This window comes from Anomaloglossus baeobatrachus, chromosome 8, assembly GCF_048569485.1.
Source record: "Anomaloglossus baeobatrachus isolate aAnoBae1 chromosome 8, aAnoBae1.hap1, whole genome shotgun sequence".
Classification (NCBI taxonomy): domain Eukaryota; kingdom Metazoa; phylum Chordata; class Amphibia; order Anura; family Aromobatidae; genus Anomaloglossus; species Anomaloglossus baeobatrachus.
Window position 1 is genome coordinate 183,954,859 of NC_134360.1, and position 16,246 is coordinate 183,971,104.

General features: G+C 48.1%; 1 protein-coding gene across 1 annotated transcript in view; it reads right to left on the bottom strand.

Moving 5' to 3' along the window:
• The window catches only part of LRRC39 (leucine rich repeat containing 39), a 59,622-nt gene extending 45,945 nt beyond the window's left edge, over positions 1 to 13,677 (bottom strand). Inside the window, exon 1 of the mRNA XM_075322286.1 lies at positions 13,449 to 13,677. The gene's annotated coding sequence lies outside the window, so the exon portion shown is untranslated. The remainder of the gene's footprint in view (positions 1 to 13,448) is intronic.
• Positions 13,678 to 16,246: the final 2,569 nt, after the last annotated feature.

Consider the following 16,246-nt stretch of genomic DNA (forward strand, 5'->3'; position numbering starts at 1 on the left):
GTTCTCCTGCACCTTCCTCAACATTTCGCCTGCTACTATGCGCCCTTGTTGATCCCTGTCCCCCATGGTCCCATGCCTGCTGCGTTGGTGATGATGAACGTCTGGACCTTGGTGATGTTGTTGTCCCTTGCGCATATGAATCCTCCTGTAGTTCCTCCCCTTCCTGTTGTCCCACCCCCTGACTCCGAATAGTGTTTAGCGTGTGCTCCAGCATGTAAATGACTGGAATCGTCATGCTGATAATGGCATTGTCAGCGCTAAACATATTCGTCGCCATGTCGAAACTGTGCAGAAGGGTGCATAGGTCCTTGATCTGAGACCACTCCATCAGGGTGATCTGCCCCACCTCTGCATCTCGTTGGCCCAGGCTATACGTCATGACGTATTGCACCAGGGCTCTGCGGTGCTGCCACAGTCGCTGTAACATGTGGAGAGTTGAATTCCAGCGTGTCGCCACATCGCATTTCAGGCGATGAACCGGCAGGCCGAAAGACTTCTGGAGCGATGCAAGTCGCTCAGCTGCGGCGCTTGAACGGCGGAAGTGAGCAGACAGTTTTCGTGCCCTGTTCAGAAGGCCATCTAGGCCGGGATAGTGTGTTAAAAATTGCTGGACGACAAGGTTCAACACGTGAGCCATACAAGGTACGTGTGTCACCTTGCCCAGGTGAAGGGCCGCACCCAGGTTTGCAGCATTGTCGCACACGGCCTTACCAGGCTGCAGGTTGAGTGGAGACAACCATTTATTAAACTCGGACCGCAGAGCTGACCACAACTCCTCAGCTGTGTGACTCATTCCCAAGACATGTCAAGCTAAAGACCGCCTGATGCCGTTGCGCTCTGCTGCCAGCATAGTAATGAGGGGTGCGTGATTCCTTCTGCGCAGTGAGAACGCTGGTGGCCTGACCAGGCAGGCTTGGGGCGGAGGTGGAGGACCCAGATGAGGTGGAGGATGCAGAAGCAGTGGCGGAACTTGGACAGACAGAGGATTGACACACAAGTCGTGGGGACGGCAAGACTTGTGCAGCAGACCCTTCACCATCTATCACCATAGTTACCCAGTGCCCAGTCAGCGACATGTAACGTCCCTGTCCATGCTTACTGGTCCAAGTATCGGTGGTGAAATGCACCCGTTCACACACAGAGTTTCTCAAGGAAGCGGTGATGTTGTGTGCGACATGCTGGTGTAGCGCGGGCACACCTTTCTTAGAGAAGTAGTGGCGACTAGGCATCTGGTACTGGGGCACAGCGACAGACATAAGGTCTCTAAAATCCTGTGTGTCCACTAGGCGGAAAGGCAGCATTTCGGTAGCCAAGAGCTTACAGAGGGATAGAGTCAACCTCTTAGCTTTGTCATGGGTCGCAGGAAGTGGCCTTTTATTTGACCACATCTGAGGGACAGAGATCTGGCTGCTGTGTGTAGACGGTGTTGAGTAGGGTGTCCCTGGAAAAATGCAGGTTTGTGAGGAAAGTGCAGGTGGAGACATGATGTTGCCTTCATCCAACGTTGGTGCTATCGATGTCTGAGAGAGCTGTACACACTCACTTGTTTCCCCTTCCAAACCAACTGACGACCTACCAAGCAAACTGCCTGTTGCGGTTACAGTGGTGGAAGTTGTGCGTGGAAAAACAGGTGTGACAGCTGTCCCCACAGTCCTAGAAGATGAAGAGCGCGCGGATGCACTGGAAGGGGCAGGCCGTGGATGGTTCGCTCCGCTAGGCCGCATTGCAGCACAGTGAGCTTCCCACCGGGACCTATGATATTTATTCATGTGACGATTCATGGAAGAAGTTGTCAAACTGCTGAGGTTTTGACCTCTACTAAGAGAACCATGACAAAGTTTACAGATCACATAATTTGGGCGATCTTTTTCTATGTCAAAAAAGGACCAGGCTAGGCAAGGCTTAGAGGTCATGCGACCTGTTGATCCACCCCGAATAATGCTCATAGGCAGAGTGGTGGCTGAGGATGCAGTTGTAGACGTGCTACCAGTGCTCCGACTCTGTCCAGGAAGGCGCAAGGTAACTTCGTCGTCGGTTGCATCCTCCTCCACCGCCTCTGTTGACCTCCTCGAGTGCCTGACTGGGGGTTGACAGTAGGTGGGATCTAGAACTTCATCATCAATTGTTGTGTTTGCACTCCCCTCCCCCTCAGACCGAGCCTCTTCTTGCCCTGACCGAATATTTAAGTTGTCATCCCAATCGGGTATCTGCGTCTCATCTTCATCAGTATGTTCCTCATTGTCTATAACCACAGGTGTTACAGTTTGTGACAAAGGGTCAACATTATGCTCAGAAACTTGGTCCTCACGGCCTGAATCAGAGTCACAAAGGTTCTGGGCATCACTGCAGACCATTTCCTGTTCTGTACTCACTGTAGCTTGGGAGCAGACCTCTGATTCCCAGGCTATAGTGTGACTGAACAGCTCTGCAGACTCAGCCATCTCAGTTCCACCATACTGTTCAGGGCTGATGGAGACTTCAGAGCTGGGAGAAAGCAAGTTTGATTGGGATGACAACTCTGAGGACTGGTGTTTTTTGGATTTGGTACTTGAAGTGGCTGAGAGGGCACTTGTTGGACCACTTGAGATCCATTCAAGCATTTTTCTTTTTTGGCTATCATCTACCTTTGTTCCTGTTGTTCGTGTCCGTAAAAAAGGGAGCACATCGGATTGTCCACGGTAAGTAGTAGACATCTTACTTTTGCTGGTAGATGGTCTATCTTCAGCAGATGATAATGGAGCTTTGCCACCCTCCCCACGAACAAAACCTTTTTTGCCTTTTCCACCACGCCTCTTCCCCTTTCCACCAGCATCTGTCATTTTGCCACTCATGTTGATTGCGACAAGATTGTGCACTGAAAATGTGGTAGTAAAAATTGAGAGGTGGTGTAGATTGCAGCGGTGGTCTAGCTTTATTAACAGCAGAATAATAAAGAATAATTATCCCTAACAATGCAACTACGGCCCTTAAACTGGCAGCAGTGTTTGCTAGTATAATGGCTTACTTATAATGAGTTGGAGTGTGCAATGCAGGCAGAGGTGCTGCAAATGTCTTTGCACTAGTTGGACTATAGCAAAGTCCAATAGCCACGTTTAGGATGCCACTAGGTACACTGAGTGTTTGCTAGTATAATGGCTTAGTTATAATGAGTTGGAGTGTGCAATGCAGGCAGAGGTGCTGCAAATGTCTTTGCACTAGTGGGACTATAGCAAAGTCCAATAGCCACGTTTAGGATGCCACTAGGTACACTGAGTGTTTGCTAGTATAATGGCTTAGTTATAATGAGTTGGAGTGTGCAATGCAGGCAGAGGTGCTGCAAATGTCTTTGCACTAGTGGGACTATAGCAAAGTCCAATAGCCACGTTTAGGATGCCACTAGGTACACTGAGTGTTTGCTAGTATAATGGCTTAGTTATAATGAGTTGGAGTGTGCAATGCAGGCAGAGGTGCTGCAAATGTCTTTGCACTAGTGGGACTATAGCAAAGTCCAATAGCCACGTTTAGGATGCCACTAGGTACACTGAGTGTTTGCTAGTATAATGGCTTAGTTATAATGAGTTGGAGTGTGCAATGCAGGCAGAGGTGCTGCAAATGTCTTTGCACTAGTGGGACTATAGCAAAGTCCAATAGCCACGTTTAGGATGCCACTAGGTACACTGAGTGTTTGCTAGTATAATGGCTTAGTTATAATGAGTTGGAGTGTGCAATGCAGGCAGAGGTGCTGCAAATGTCTTTGCACTAGTGGGACTATAGCAAAGTCCAATAGCCACGTTTAGGATGCCACTAGGTACACTGAGTGTTTGCTAGTATAATGGCTTAGTTATAATGAGTTGGAGTGTGCAATGCAGGCAGAGGTGCTGCAAATGTCTTTGCACTAGTGGGACTATAGCAAGTCCAATAGCCACGTTTAGGATGCCACTAGGTACACTGAGTGTTTGCTAGTATAATGGCTTAGTTATAATGAGTTGGAGTGTGCAATGCAGGCAGAGGTGCTGCAAATGTCTTTGCACTAGTGGGACTATAGCAAAGTCCAATAGCCACGTTTAGGATGCCACTAGGTACACTGAGTGTTTGCTAGTATAATGGCTTAGTTATAATGAGTTGGAGTGTGCAATGCAGGCAGAGGTGCTGCAAATGTCTTTGCACTAGTGGGACTATAGCAAAGTCCAATAGCCACGTTTAGGATGCCACTAGGTACACTGAGTGTTTGCTAGTATAATGGCTTAGTTATAATGAGTTGGAGTGTGCAATGCAGGCAGAGGTGCTGCAAATGTCTTTGCACTAGTGGGACTATAGCAAAGTCCAATAGCCACGTTTAGGATGCCACTAGGTACACTGAGTGTTTGCTAGTATAATGGCTTAGTTATAATGAGTTGGAGTGTGCAATGCAGGCAGAGGTGCTGCAAATGTCTTTGCACTAGTGGGACTATAGCAAAGTCCAATAGCCACGTTTAGGATGCCACTAGGTACACTGAGTGTTTGCTAGTATAATGGCTTAGTTATAAGGAGTTGGAGTGTGCAGAGGACAGGAGGGTACAGTGCCAGGATTGTGGGTATGGATAGAGGAATGGAAGCCTGCCTTTCTATTCCCTCCTAATGGGGAAATGCAGCGACGAAATCCCTGACCTTTGCTACACAGACGCTGTCGCTGTTTTCAGGACCTGTCACCTTAACTCTGACCCTGCCCGTACGAGCCCTTAAAAGGACTGATGGAAAATGCTATCCCTATGCTGTCCAGCGCTGTGTATGGAGCGCATACAGCTGTATCAGCGATAGGACTCAGGACGGAGCTGCCCAAGTGATGTCTGACACCAAGGACGCAGAAGAGATAATGGCGTCCTGGAGGAAAATGTCCGGTTTTATAATGCAGGGACATGTGACATGGACATCCTATCACACATGCCGTAGGTAACAAAGAAAAGGTATACCAAAAAGGGATCACAGCACCAAAGTTAATAGAAAAAGACTTTATTACATCATGAATACATTAATCACATATAGCCACACTTTGGAGTGAGGCACACAGGAGAACATGATTAAAAACACTTAAAAAGCCGATGGCATAGTGAACCAACCCGCCAGGAACAATATATTGAAATCACAATACAAGATAAATTTATGATATAAAACTCTCTTATGGACAAAGTTAATGTCCAGTCATACACCCAAAATGAACAGTGTTTAAGGAAGAAGGCAGTAAGTCACGTAATATAAGGACCAGTAACCGAATTCAGGCTGGTATTTAATGTTAAAGAAACAAAATTATATTCCAGTTGGTCTCTAATTGCATGTATAGCACAATTTGTACTAGTCAGATACTCGATATATTTACACAATGTGTGAGCCAATAGCAAAAGTTGGAATTTGCACTTAATACTAGACAAACAAAAGGCATATATGCAATATAGCTGGTCCACAATCACAAACAGACAGCAACTGGATAAATCAAAGGAATCACGCTCAGTTATGCCCCCAAGACTGTGCACTATAAGCCAGTAATAAATGGTAGCAATGAACTACCTAGGAAAATATCACATAGGCAAGTCCTGAACACTAGGTAGAAATACGACAGCCCTGACCCTGAATGGTAAGGGTATTGCAAACCTAATAAGGCAGGCTGGTGATGGGAGGCTGCCTACAGCATGACAATCACAGTCCCGTACTTACTACCAGGGGTGTCTAACACCCATGTGGGCAAGGGTGATGAGGAGAGTAAAAAAGTTCCTGGCGTGGTGACCCCACGCGTATCGCCACCTGTAGTGGTGGCTTCCTCAGGGGAAAAAAATGAAGGCAGTCCAAGTGATGTCTGACACCAAGGACGCAGAAGAGATAATGGCGTCCTGGAGGAAAATGTCCGGTTTTATAATGCAGGGACATGTGACATGGACATCCTATCACACATGCCGTTGCTTCTCTGGCTAAAAGTCCACTTAGCTGTGTGTGTGTCTGGGATTGGCTGACATGCTGGCCCGCCCCACAAGATGCGCGCGCTTAGGGAAGGAAGACAAGGAAAAAAAAAAAAATGGCGATCGCCATTATACAAACAGGAGTGATCTGAAGGCGCTGTTCACGCACACTATACACTGAAATGTCATAATAGTGTGAGTCACAGAGTGACTTACACTATTACAGCGGAAAGCCAGCTAGGAATTTGCTGGTTTTTTGCTGCTAGAACCGTTCTCGAACGTTTCTAGAACTATCGAGCTTTTGCAAAAAGCTCGAGTTCTAGTTCGATCTAGAACAGGCCCCAAAATCACTCGAGCCTAGAACTGGAGAACCACGAACCACGAACCGCGCTCAACTCTAGAGAGGAGTGAACACTTGGGTGTCTGGGTTGGAGCCCAGACACTAACAGCAAGGTTGGCAGACGGTGGTGGCCGTCTGCAGGAGTTAGTGGTCTCTGGTAAACCAAACGGCTGGATGGACAGGTCCCGCAGCCGGCTGCAGTGTTGTTGTTGTGCTCTCCCCGGACGGCTGATGGTGGTTCTCTTTCCCTGCACCTTTTAGTAAGTTCTTGACTCCTGTGGTTTCCCACCGGTAGTCCGCTCCCCGGTGTATAGGTGCCATAGGAGCCTGTGTTGCCCGCAGGCGCTGGCCCTTGGATCTCTAGCCTGTGGCGGTGGCTGTATATCCTCTCTGGGTGGACGGTTGCCTTCAATCGGGACTAGTTAGGTGGGAAACCCCTGGGGTTCCTGTCACATTCGGATTTGACTATTGACGGCGGCTCCAAGCCTGGTCAGGGTCCGATGGCTCTGCCTGTGTGCTTAGCTTCACTCCGTTCCCCGGTCCGGTACCGGCGGGCCGTCGCCCGACCCCGGTCCTTACGGCTCAGCAGAGTTCCATTAACTCCTGCAGACGGCCAGCACCGTCTGCCAACCTTGCTGTTAGTGTATGTGCTCCAACCCAGACACCCAAGTGTTCACTCCTCTCACTTCCTCCTCCAAAAATAAACTGTCACTTTTCCTGCCTCCAGGCCTGTGAACTCGGTGGGTGGGGACAACCGCCTGGCTCCACCCCACCTGGTGTGGACATCAGACCCTGGAGGGAGGCAACAAGGGATTTGTGTTTGGCTGATGTATCTGCCTAGGGTGGGAGTGTGTGTGTGTTGGTATTTTTGTGACTACCTGGCTAGTCCAGGGCGTCACATTCATGCCGCAGGTTGTTCGTCGTTCCTGTGGCAGCACACATCGCTACGTGTGACACCGCAGGAATGAGGAACAACCTCGAACCTGCGGCCGCCCGCAATGAGGAAGCAAGGAGGTGGGCGGGATGTTCGTCCCGCTCATCTCCGCCCCTCCGCTTCTATTGGGTGGCCGCTTAGTGACGTCGCTGTGATGCCGAACGAACCGCCCCCTTAGAAAGGAGGTGGTTCGCCGGCAACAGCGACGTCGCTAGGCAGGTAAGTATGTGTGACGGGTGTTAGCGATGTTGTGCACCACGGGCAGCGATTTGCCCATGACGCACAACCGACGGGAGCGGGTACTCTCGCTAGCGATAGCCATATCGCAGCGTGTAAAGAGCCCTTAAGTGTAGAGAGGCGGCTAGGTCGCATGCGCGTGCTGATTTGCCGCAGCCAGAGCCTAAGTCCAGTGTTTCGCCTGTTGAGCATGCTCAGCTTGATAGTGCCATTTCTGAGGTTAAGTCCTCAGTGCAGGCTACTGAGCCTGCTCCTACACTTAGTGCAAAAAGCCTCTTTACACAGGTACTTGGACTTCGTGCCGTGTCTAAGTCCTGTGTTGTGCCTACTGAGTATGCTAGTGCTGATTTAGGAGACTAAAGGGTGCTTTACACGCTGCGACATCGCTAACGATATATCGTTGGAGTCACGACATTAGTGACGCACATCCGGCGCCGTTAGCGACATCGCAGCGTGTGACACCAAGGAGCGACGATCAACGAGCGCAAAAACGTGAAAAATCGTTGCTCGTTGACATGTCGCTCCTTTTCCAAATATCGTTGCTGCTGCAGGTACGATGTTGTTTATCGTTCCTGCGGCAGCACACATCGCTATGTGTGACACCGCAGGAATGACGAACATCTCCTTGCCTGCGTCCATCGGCAATGAGGAAGGAAGAAGGTGGGCGGCATGTTCCGGCTGCTCATCTCCGCCCCTCCTCTGCTATTGGACGGCTGCCGTGTGACGTCGCTGTGATGCCGCACGAACCGCCCCCTTAGAAAGGAGGCAGCTCGCTGGCCAGAGCGACGTCGCTAGGCAGGTAAGTCCATGTGACGGGTGTTAGCGATGTTGTGCGCCACGGGCAGTGATTTGCCCAAGATGCGTAACCGACGGGGGCGGGTACGCTCGCTAGCGATATCGGTACCGATATCGCAGCGTGTAAAGTACCCTTAAGTCCGTTGTTCAGGCTACTGAGCATGACCAGGCACTTAGTACATTGGAAGCTAAGTCCGGTAAGGTCTTCACTGGGCATGTCCGTGAGGTGGCAGGCTCTAATAGGTCAGAGGGCATCAGGTGTCCTGATGATGTGGCCACTCTGGACTGGCTCGCGGAGGCCCACCCCTATGACCTGGCACTTCACTATTGGTCATGTGTCGATAACTGGTGAGGTGTTTGGGGCGGTGCTGCTACTGTGTCATCAGTGACATGACGGTTTCGGATAGGCCGCTGTGACGTCACTGATGATTTGGCACTCTGTAATTGGTTAATAGTAATAGTTAGTTAACACACAAACAAAGCATAATATGGAGAGATCTCCCCCGTTTAGATGATCTTCCAGTGCTTAACACAGAATTTTCTTAATGGAGGGGTCACAGCGGGGCTTGCAAACAGGCTTGATGTAACTTGCCTTAAACCCCCTTGACTCCCGTCCTTACAAGGACAGTCCACATCTGAACCAAGGTCCGTACACCAGATGCTGTAAGACGCTAGCCCCGTAGGTTATGACCTATAAATAGATGGTCGAGGCCCACAAGCCAATCCAAACAACTTCCAGTCAGGTGCGATTTATGAAAAACGATTAAACACTCACCAGTCCTTTTTGAGGGGGTCGTGCCATTTGAATTCCACGTGTCTAGGCGTCTCTCTGATATTCAGACTCCATTAACGCGCCTGTACACCGCATTTCTGGGTTGTCCGTGCGACAGAGGCTTGGACCGCGTCACGTGGTGTCTTTATAGGCCTTTTTTAGAACCCTTTCAGGGTAACCTCTTGCCAGAAACCTATTTCTGAGATCGTTTGCCTGATATTGGAAGGAGTCCTCATCTGAGCAGTTTCTACGCATCCTAAGATACTGCCCCTTAGGTATTCCTTTCTTGAGGGGAGTTGGGTGACTACTTTCCCATCTTAGTATAGAATTGGTACGGTAGATGTTGGTTTTCTGTACGTGCTTGTTTTAAGGATGCCTCCCTCTATTTTCGTGACCAGGATATCCAAAAAGGGTAGGGTGGTGCGGTTTGCCTCATAAGTGAAGTGGAGTCCAATGGGGTTGTCATTCAAATTTTTCACAAAACCTTCAAGGGCGCTCTCTGAGCCACGCCAGATTATAAACACGTCATCAATATACCGTGTCCAGAGCTCCACTCTGTGGATGTCCTCCATCTCGTTTTCTCCAGGAAATACTAGTGCAACCTAATAAACAAGGAATAGGTAGTGCACAGCCCTCCCGGATGTTTATCGGGGGCGTATCCCTGTCTTACAGCACTTCCCTGTACATAGCGGTGACGCGGTGGGTCACGTGACGTATCACGTGACAATGATTGCATTGAATGACGCTACCCGCTTTTGCTGACGGGTGACGCTGCTGTGTCCTTTATATGCTTATTCAAGTGTAATCAGGGCAGTGCAGCCTAATAAACAAGGAATAGGTAGTGCACAGCCCTCCCGGATGCCTTTCGGGGGGCGTGTCCCTGTCTCACAGCACTTCCCTGTATGTAGCGGTGACACGGTAGGTCACGTGGTTTATCACGTGACGCTGGTTACACCACGTGACGTGGTCCAAGCCTCTGTCGCACGGACAACCCGGAAATGCGGTGTACAGCTGCGTTAATGGAGTCTGAATATCAGAGAGACGCCTAGACACGTGGAATTCAAATGGCACGACCCCCCAAAAAGGAGTGGTGAGTGTTTAATCGTTTTTCATGAATCGCACCTGACTGGAAGTTGTTTGGATTGGCATGTGGGCCTCGACCATCTATTTATAGGTCATAACCTACGGGGCTAGCGTCTTACAGCATCTGGTGTACGGACCTTGCAGGTGCCACACCATTTTTTGACCCTCTACATCTGTCTTCATGCTTGGTCCCCTGAGGAGTCACAACTTGTGACGAAACGTGTCGGGAGGCATGTGGGACATCTGTTTACAAGGACATAGGTTCAGATGTGGACTGTCCTTGTAAAGACGGGAGTCAATGGGGTTTAGGGCAAGTTACATCAAGCCTGTTTGCAAGCCCCGCTGTGACCCCTCCATTAAAAAAATGCTGTGTTAAGCACTGGAAGATCATCTAAACGGGTGAGATCTCTCCATATTATGCTTTGTTTGTGTGTTAACTAACTTGATAAAGGGGTAAAGATTGTTCCTTTGCCGTTGGTATTTCTAAGATTAATTACATTACATGTTGGTAGTGGGACCATTGTCCATACCGATTTCTTTGAACTACTATATATGTACACGGCTGGTTTTGAATTGCCCTCAACAACACACATAGTGGTTATCCCACCAATGTTTTTTTTCCCAAGGGTATCCTGATATGGTATAGGATAACGTGCCTTTGGCTACCCATCGGGTGATCCAAAGTGTATTTTTTACTGCACATTGCACATTTTTTTATGAATATAAAATAAAAGTTAAGTTTTATTAACGTCATGACATAGGATGCCATACACTGATGTGACTCCAGCCTAAGGGAGAGTCTGGCAAGATAGCTGCCGGCCAAATGATCAGACAGTTGTCTATATGTATAGGGGCACTAGTTAAACACTTGTTGAAAAATGAACAGCTGAAAATTGTGGCCTAATTCAGATGGCTGTATTATCAGCCCGGCACAATGAACATGTAATCATCAAGTATCATGTCTAATAAATTAAAGATTACAACATCTACATTGATAATTCACCACAACCACCATCAGTACATGAGTACAGTACCAAATCAATCATCAGTACATAACTACATCACAAGAACAACCATCAGTACATAAATACATAACCAGAACCAGTCAGGACATGCCTATATCACCAGAACAATCATCAGTATAGAAATACAGCCCCAGAATCACTGTCAGTACATCACTGCATCACCAGAACTATCAACAGTACAGAAATACAGCCTCAGATCCACCCTCAATACATGACACATCACCAAAATTAGTACAGTCATCAATTTCAGTGTCATGTAAGACCCTAGCATAAAAATGTGTACACCTTAACAATGGTAAGGAGATGATTTCAGTTGTTGTTGTTACCAACTACCATCAAACTATGGACCATATGAGAACCACAATTCTGATTACTTGCAGGTAGCAATGCATTCAAACATTCAACATTCAAACATTCAAAGAGTAACTTGAAGGCTTGAAGACAAAGTAATTTTCATTCTAAATCCCTATCTATTTAGCGCCAAAATATAAACTATTTTTAATATGCGCTTGCATATGTCGCAGGCGGGGAGGGCGCTGCACTCACCATGCTCTGGTCCGGCGCTGCTGCTGCTGCTCGGTGGCTCGAGCGGCGCTCCTCGCCCATGAGTGAAAGGGGTGGTTTGTTGGTGTTTGGAATGTCGGTTTATGACGCCACCCACGGTGTGTGGTGAGGTTGGGGCACCACCGCTGCTCTGTATGGGGATCCCTGGAGCGATGACAGGGAGCAGCTGGGATGTTTTCCTCCCCTCCGTGGGTAGGGAGATTTTGGTAGTCCCGAGGCCCGGAGTTGTTGTCTGTAAGGTGGATTGCGGGGCTTGGCCAGGTGCAGGGTCGCGGGGCAGCGCAGTGCCAGACGGCACGGTGGTACTTACTCAGCCAGTAACGTACACGGAGTCTCTGGTGAAACAAACGGCTGGATGGACGAGTCCCACAGACGGCTGCAACGGTCACTCCCGGTAGGTTGGCGGTAACTGTCTCTCCCTGCACCGGTGTTATGTTCTCGGCCCCGATGGCTTCCCACCGGTAACCCGCTCCCCAGCGGTATGTTTGCCGGAGGAGCCCCTTTTGCCCGCAGGCGCTGGCCCTGGGAACTCTAGCTGTGGCGGTAGCTGTATTTTCCTTCACGGTTGAGCGGTTGCCTTTAGTCGGGTCTTTACTGCTGGGAAACCCCGGAGGTTCCCGTCGCTGACGGATTTGACCGGTTTAACGGCAACTCCAAGCCTGGTTGGGGTCCGTAGGCCCTGCCGGATGGTGCTGGCTTCTCTTCGCTCCCCGCTCCGGTACCGGCGGGCCACCGCCCGTCCCTGGTCCTTACGGTAGTGCGTCAATCGGCCTCTCCTGCAGACGGTCACCACCGTCTGCCAACCTTGCTCTCAGGTGCCCAGGCCACGTACCCGAACACGGTCAGTCTGCTCCTCTACTCCCACTTACTCCTTCCTTTTTCTACTCCACGTCACTCTCTACTCAACTGAACTCTTTTCCCGCCTCCAGGACTGTGAACTCCTCGGTGGTTGGAGCCAACCGCCTGGCTCCGCCCCACCTGGTGTGGACATCAGCCCCTGGAGGGAGGCAACAAGGATTTGTGTCTGACTTAGATGTTCCTAACCGGGGTGTAGGGTGTGTTGTTGCAGTACCTGTGACGTCCTGGCTTGTCCAGGGTGCCACACATATACTGGGGAGGAGAGGGAACTGTTAAAAAAAAAAAAATTCTCTCATATATATATATATATATATATATATAACTCTGGCCCAGAGCCTAATGGTAAATATGGCCCCGATCCACATTCACATTTTTGTGTCACTGTTTGTATGCCAAGGCCAGGGGTGGAATTTACAGAGAAAAACACTTGTTCTGTGTTTTGGAAACACTCCTGGTTTTGGCATAAAAATGTAGATGAAATCCTGACCAAAAATACTGATGTGTGTATGAGGCCTTACACCCTGTACTGTGTCTCATGTATATGTGCATGAGCCTGGAGAACGAACAAGAAAAATGTCTATGTAGAGTAGCACTAGGGTGGGCTCTGTGGAATTAACTTTTACTGTTTTCCCTGAAGTCGACACTGATTGTCAATATTAGGAACCAAATTTATTGGAATTTTTGAACAGGACCATTCAACTATTTGATTTAGTATTATAGTTCATTAATTTATTGTGCTATTCTGTGATGAATAATTGCCTAAAGTAACACATAAAAAAAACACGTTTTGTCAGATTATTCATGTGTTCCTGAAAAAAGATACACATCTTACATATTCTTCATGGGATGTATAAAGAGAAGTTTGTTATTATCATTATATCAGATCAATTATTACTCCATGTGGTACCTATAGGCATCCGTAAATGTAACTTACCCAGATTTGCCTAATGCCTGTATCCTGCTCAATGAGGCATTCCCATGTCCAAAACTTGTGTACTCAGAATAGAATTGTAGCGGAAGCACTAAATATACCATCTCAGAACTACATGGTATCATCTGTAGAAATCCATAATAACAGCTCAGGGCAATATACAAATCAATACTGGGAAATGCTCTAGTGGACGTCTGTTGCAGACCTTGTGCTCAGTCTGTACATAATGGAATGTCACCCATCATCTGAATGTGACACGTGACCAGCTGAAAATAACCTTCAGAGCATGAGGCCAGATACTGTGACAGGTGGGACGTCACTGCTGGGTGACAAAGTGTGGTATACACAGTGACATCATAGGATTATATACAGTATAGTAAGAACAGAAAAGCGTGTAGCTATGCTTATTCTCAGAAGATTTTTTTATAACAATAATCTTTATTTCTATAGCGCCAACATATTCTGCAGCGCTTTACAATTCAGAGGTTCATACACAAACAGTCATAGGTAACAGTTATTGAAAATATAATAATTAAAGCAAAAATTATGACATCCCTGCTCGTAAGGGCTTACAATCTACAATGAGGTGGGGGTGATACAAAGTACAGGTGTTTATTTACAATGATGGTCCAGCCCTCTGGAAGAAATGGGGATTAGGTAAAGGCTGCAGAGTAATTTGAAGCTCATGGGACACATACAAACGTATGGCTGCCAGGTCCGGACCTAAGTGTGAATGCCTATGTGTGGTTGTCTATCAGGAACATAAAGTTGAAGATTCATTCCAGGAAGCTGAGGCCTAGGTTTATTAGTCCCTATAAAATAACCGCCGTCATTAACCCAGTAGCATTTTATCTGGAGTTACCTCAGGCTCTTAGGATCCACAATGTGTTCCACAGGACACTACTCAAAACGTATGTGGAACCTTTGGAGCCATCCCCTTTGCCATCAACCCCAATCATGGTTGATGGTAATTTGAAGTTTCAAATAGCTAAAATTGTTGACTCTCGGTTTCTACATCGTTCCCTTCAGTACTTGGTGCATTGGACGGGTTACGGACAAGAGGAGAGGATGTGGGTCCCAGCATTGGATGTGAATGCCCCAAGATTGGTTCATTCATTTCATGCTGCCCATCCTGTTAGGTCTTTTCCTGAGTGTCTGGAGACCTCTAGTAGAAGAGGCGGTACTGTCACAGGGGTGACAGACAGCCATGTGGTTTCTGGCAGTAGAAGGTCACAGCATTTGGCTGCTCAAAATGCTCTCTGACTTTCTATTGCTCCTGCTGTTTGTATTCATTGTATTAGGTAGCTTTTCTGATGGGTTTGCATCTCTTCCCCTTTAAGACACAGCAGAGCTCTCCTTCCATCCAGCTGCTGATTATTACTATTCTACATGTGCTTAAATACTCCCATCCTCCCTGGACTTGTGCTGGCATTATTATTGAGTTCATTCAAGCTCTGGTTGCAAGAATGTGGCTTCTACTCAGCTGTAGTGTTGTTGATGTTACTTTGTTGAACTTCTACCTGAGTTATCTGTGCATAAGTAGAGCTCATCCCTATTTAGAGTCCAACACTAGGGTTACCTATTTGATAACAATATAAGGAATCACTGTGATTTTTCCCACAGTTTTATTTTTCCTGAATATGAGCTGTTGTTGCCTCGTGGCTGGAGGATGAACTCCTACAGGATTGTTGACAAATTTTAGGCCCCATTGCTGTATTGAAGATTCCTTAGGACCAGGATGAGTTGAACTGCTTTGATTTCCAAAACACTTTTCAACTCTGGACTAGCGTCTTTCTCAATTGAAAAAAAAATGGCACAGTAGAGGTTCCTAGCCCTAAGCAACTACAAAAGTGGTTTATACATTACCCCCATAAACCCCTTCAAATTCCCTCCCAGTAAATCCTTAGAGCACCTTGACTACCCAGAGAGAGGTGAAAGTCACATGTTGCTGAATTAGACTACTGAGGAGAGAACCCTGAGGAAGAAGCCAGGCTTGAGCACCACTCAAACACACCTATCTGATGAGGAGTGGAAGGTGCCTGACGTCCAAAGCCGACTGCTAAAGAGAGCCCTGGAGGAGAAGCGTTGCCTGCCGGGGTTTTGCCGTCGTCTATCTGGTGGGGTGCTGAGGTCACCAACTGCCAGGAAAGACTGCCATCAATGAAGCCCTGAAGGAGAAGAGGTGCCCAACTGAGTACTACACTTCTAGTGTCTGAAAACTGAAGCTCCATCTGGCCTGAAAGTAAGCCAAAGCCCCTTAACTGCTGGTGAAGTGTGGGTGATGCCAGACTTCAGGCACAGGTATAAGCAAGGACCTCTGTAGAGGCTCTACAGGAGAAGGAGAGGCAACCATACCTGACTGAGGAGAGGGAGCCTTCCAGAGAGGTGCAGGGGACACCTACCATGGTGACCCGAAGGTAGAGGAGGGGATCCCCTGATCAGTGCTGACTGGAGCAGAGAGGGGAGATCCCCATGGCACTTCACTAGAGCCCCTCATTTGGCCAGCAAAGTGCGGGAAACACCCGCTTCCGGAGACATACACCATCAAAGGTGCATGCAATGATGGGCAGCAGTCATCTGCACAGTGCAGATCAAAACGAAGGCCCAGAGGTACTGGGTGATAACGGGGAGGACGGTGTAGAGGAGTGGAAGCAGTGGAAAAGGGGCATTGAATTATTCTAAGGACTTTTTATTGTGCAAATAGCTTTAGTGAACAACATACTGTAAAACATGGTGTGAAAAAGTTTTTACCCCCTTCCTGATTTCTGATTCTTTTGTATGTTTGTCATACTTAAATGTTT